The 4,726-nt window shown below is 48.1% G+C and overlaps 1 pseudogene; it reads right to left on the reverse strand.

Annotated features, from left to right (window-relative positions):
* Nucleotides 1-317: 317 nt before the first annotated feature.
* On the reverse strand, nucleotides 318-2,687 carry LOC110584153 (annotated as a pseudogene).
* Between the last annotated feature and the right edge of the window lie 2,039 nt (nucleotides 2,688-4,726).

A 4,726-nucleotide genomic window follows, 5' to 3' on the forward strand; every position in this document is an offset into this window, starting at 1 on the left:
CCATGTACCATGGGTAGGTGTACTATAGGGAATTAGGGAGAACCATGGCCTTCCTGTAGCCTGCAGAAAGAGATGCTTAGGATGACAGAGATGACTGGCCTAGAAGAGCTCTACATTTTTTTTTTTTTTTTTTTGGCCACAGGGGAATTTTATTAGGAGGAAACATGGTCACACATGGCAGGCACACTTTCCCTCTCATTCTTGGTCTTACACACACACACACACACACACACACACACTCATAGTCCAGTTCTCAGCCATAAGGGTGGGACTCTCCTCAATTCCTAAGACCCAGAGGCAGTAGGGGCAGGAGAGGGTCAAGGGGGTGAGCAGTGACCTGGTTCACAGGAGGGGGTCTCAGGGGAACAGGGTGCAGAGAGCAGTGGTGGGAACTCCCACCCCATACTAGTCTTCTCTGCGGGGGGTGGGGGCAGGGCAGGGCAGGTGGCAGGAGACGCTCTGTTCTGGGGCTCCTCAGGAGCCGCACCCCCTCTTGCCCAGTGTTGTTGGCCATCCCCAGCAACAGGTTGTCTTGCAGTCACTGCATGATGAAGGTGCAGTCTTTGTAGGAGTCCTTGGTGAGGGTGTGCAGGTCAGCCATGGCCTCGTCGAAGGTGGTGTTGGCCAGTGAGACAGCCTCCTCTGGGCTGTTGGTGCTCTCACAGAAGAAGACCAAAAAGCTCCTCAGGGCCAGGCCCAGGCAGGTGGGGTTGGTGGGCAGCCACTTCCTTGCTGATGTCTATGGCTTCCTGGTAGGCCGACTGGGCAGGGTTGATGATATGGTTTTGGTCCTCACTCGTGGCCACCTAAGCCAGGTAAGTGGTGTAGTCACCCTTCAATTTCAGGTGGAAGACCCAGCTTTTAGCGTCACCGGTGTCCTCGATGAGGTGCTGTCCAGCAGTGTTGCACACCTTCTCCCAGAACTCTTCCGTGTCCGGGCCCTTCTCTTTGTAGCCCTCCTCATTGCTTTTCTGAGCAAGGCCCCTGCAGGCAGCGCTCTGGCCCCCCACCACATCCTCATAGGTCACTGAGAGAAGGGTTCAGTCTTCACGGGGTAGCTCCTCCCCTTTTCCATGGCGCGCTTCATGAAGGCTCTATCAGAGCTGCACTCTTTTTTTTTTTTTTTTAAGATTTTTTTTATTTGAGAGAGAGAGAATGAGAGACAGAGAGCATGAGAGGGAGGAGGGTCAGAGGGAGAAGCAGATTCCCTGCTGAGCAGGGAGCCCGATGCGGGACTCGATCCCGGGACTCCAGGATCATGACCTGAGCCGAAGGCAGTCGCTTAACCAACTGAGCCACCCAGGCGCCCCATGACTTGCATTTTAAAGGCTCATTCTGTCCTCTCTGTGGAGAACAGACTGTAGGAGGTCCGGGGAAGCAGGGAGGCCAGTGAAGAGGCTGCTGGTACAGTGAGTTCCAAGAGTAGGGATGGTGTGGCCAGCGGAGAAGCAGTGGAGTTGGTGAGAGTGATTGGATTCTCACCTGTTTAGAAGGTGGAGCTGACATGCTATTCTGATGGATTAGATGTAGGGGTGAGAGGAGAGGACAAAGGTGATCCAAATTTTTGGCCTGAGTGACTAGAAGTGTGGAGTGACCATTACCTGAGAGATGTGGAAGATTGTGAGAGAAGCATGTTTGGTTTTGTTCATCTTAAGTTTGAGACCTGTAAATGGATTTCCATTTGTGAGTCTGGACTTGTGGGAACTCCCTGTGACCCTCGACTGATACAACTAGTGGTGGATGGGTATGAGCACTTTGTTCTTAGACGTCGTCTCACTCTGGGCTGCAATAACAAAATACCATGTTTTTTTTTTTTTTTAGAGATTTTATTTATTTGAGAGAGAGAGAATGAGAGAGAGCAGCAGTAAAGACTGCAGGCCAAGAAACAAGAAATCAGCAAAACCCAAAACTTGTTCCTGAGAAACTACATTTTGGCACCTTGAGAAGCCTCACGCTAGCTGGGAGGCATGGGACGAGGATGTATGTGGGTGCCAGGGAGTGGGGACAGCATTCAGGTAACTAAACCTGGAGGGGCTCATGCATTAACATCTTGGGAGTGCGAAGAGTAATCTGTTTTCAGTTCAAGGTCATAGTTCAGTTCAAGGTCATAGTTTGGGATGCCAGGGACATAGAGGTCACACTCCATTTTCATCAGCTTCTTAACACTTTCCTATAAAATTTCTGCCGTGGAAGGTATGCTATTGCTCATCAGAAACAACTTCCATACTTAATTTGAAAACACAAGCATTTAAAAATAGAACAATATAGGGGCGCCTGGGTGGCTCTGTCGGAAAAGCATCTGCCTTCGGCTCAGGTCATGATCCCGGGGTCCTGGGATCAAGTCCCGCGTTGGGCTCCCTGCTCAGCAAGAAGTCTGCTTCTCCCTCTTCCACTCCTCCTGCTTGTGCTCACTCTCTCTCTGTCAAATAAATAAATAAAATCTTTAAAAAAATAGACCAATATATTAAATATTTTAAGATGATGGCAGTCTCCACAGAGCCCCTCGCGTATCTGTATTCATGGGCACACACAGTCCCTGTTCTCTCTCAAACATCCCCCGTGCAGGTGGAGGATTTATGTTCTTACAGTCTTAAAACGTTCAATGATAACTCACGCTACAGTAACAAAGGTAGTAAAATGTGTAGGTGGAAGCTTACCAAACATTTACAGAATACCGTACCGTTCATCAAGCGCTTTAAAAATATTTGATCTCATTTGAATAATACTTTTCTGCCACTGTACCGGGAGAGGTTTCTCTCTTTTTTATTTTGTTTTTAACCTAAGGTATGTATAACAGCTCATTTAAAAAGACAAGGCAGATGTTAGCTCTGACCAGCATTCTGGATTTAGCACACAAGGAGAACTATGTTCAATTTCCTTTTTTGGTATCACAGGACTTGATCTCTAAACAAATACATGAAGTGGGTCTCTAAACTCTGAGTGGAAGTAAGCTAATCACTGACATTCGAGACACTCTGCTACTTGACACACTTTCACAATAAATGTCCAGCCACTCTACAAACTTGAGTTTCTCCTGTGGCGAAGAATCATCCCTTTAAGGGGCCCACACAGCTCTGTCGAGGTGTTTGGCGGCCTGCAACCTGTCTCCTCCTTTTTCGGTGTCCCTCAGAGTGCCCAGCTCAGAGATCAGCACAAAGGGAGTGGTTACTGTGTCTTTGCTGAACAGGGAAAAATAAGGTAATTGTCGCCAAAGGGGAACCCTGTCAGTCCCAGGTGTTTGCTAACAAGTGACAGATTGAATCCTCTTAACTACTAGGGGAGGTATTAATCATCACCCTACTCACACCTGGAGAAACTGAGGCTGTGATATACTGAGAAATACACATTTGGTCTTTGTCCTCAGTTCCTGGCACAGAACTCTAAAACTCTTGCAATTTCCAGAGCCAGAGGGGTGATAAGGGCATCTTTTGTTACAACATTTGGTCTTAGTCCCTGACTCCTGACACAAGAGTTTTAAGCTGTTGGGATCTCTGAAGTGATAGGAAATGTGTTTTGTATGCTAATGAGATGCCTGGTGGTAGGGGATCCCTAGATAGCTCCAGGAGGGGAGTGGGTCACCAGAAAGACCAACACAGGATCAGAGGGTTGGAACTTTCATCCATACTCCTTGACTTCCGGGGGAGGGGAGAAGCTGGAGATGGAGGTAATCCCCAGGGGCTATGCTTTAATCAATCATGCCTAAGTAAAGAAGCCTCCATAAAGACCCTGAAGCTAGGCGGTGCCTGGGTGGCTCAGTCAGTTAAGCATCTCCTTTGGTTGGGGTCATGATCCCAGGGTGCGGGAATCGAGTCCTGCATCGGACTCCTTGGGCTCCTTGCTCAGCGGGGGAGCCTGCTTCTTCCCCTGTTCATGCTCTCTCTGTGTCTTAAATAAATAAATAAAATAAAATAAAAAAATCCTGAAGCTATGTTTTGGGGGATGGGGGATAGTCAGAGAGCCTCCTGGTTGGCAAACACCTCAAAGTGCTGGGAGGGTGGTGAACCCGGAAAGGGCATAGAAGCTCCAGGCCTCTTACTCACATATCTTGCCCTCTGCATCTCTTCAATTTGGCTATTCCCGAGTCGTATTCTTCATAGCAAAACAGTGGTGGCAAGTAATGTGCCTTCCGAAGTTCTGTGAGCCACTCTAGCAAATTATAGAACCCAAGGAGGGGGGTGTGGAAATCCCCAATTTATAGCTAGTCAGTTAGAAGTATGGGAGGCCCCCAGGACCTGTACTTGCATCTAAAGCAGGGGGCAGCTTTGTGGGACTGAACCCTTAATCTGTGGGGTTTGCCACTGCCTCTGGGTAGCTAGTGTCAGAAATGAATGGTATTGTAGGACGCTCACTTGGTGTCTGGGAAGTTGGAGAATTGCTTGGTGCGGAAAACCCACATTTAGCGTCATATGTGTTATGAGTAAAAATGGCTTATAGAGGCTCAGAGGGGTTAGCTTATTTAACTGCACACAACCTGAGAGTGAGAGAGCTGGGATTTGAACCAAATACCATGATGTCCCCTGTTTTATCTGTTTAACTACTGGAGCATTCATATTAATGCTAGCGCTGCCAAAACACGTATTTTGCAAGAAACCCCCAGAGTAGCACCTCAAAATGAACATTTTTGTAACCTTTACCAGAGCAAAACCAGCCTAAAGACACCCCTGATGTCACATTGAGTTTATATGACTGGAGCGCTGTATCTGGAAGTTAAGGCCTGATCCCGAGT

This window comes from Neomonachus schauinslandi, chromosome 2, assembly GCF_002201575.2.
Source record: "Neomonachus schauinslandi chromosome 2, ASM220157v2, whole genome shotgun sequence".
Lineage (NCBI taxonomy): Eukaryota > Metazoa > Chordata > Mammalia > Carnivora > Phocidae > Neomonachus > Neomonachus schauinslandi.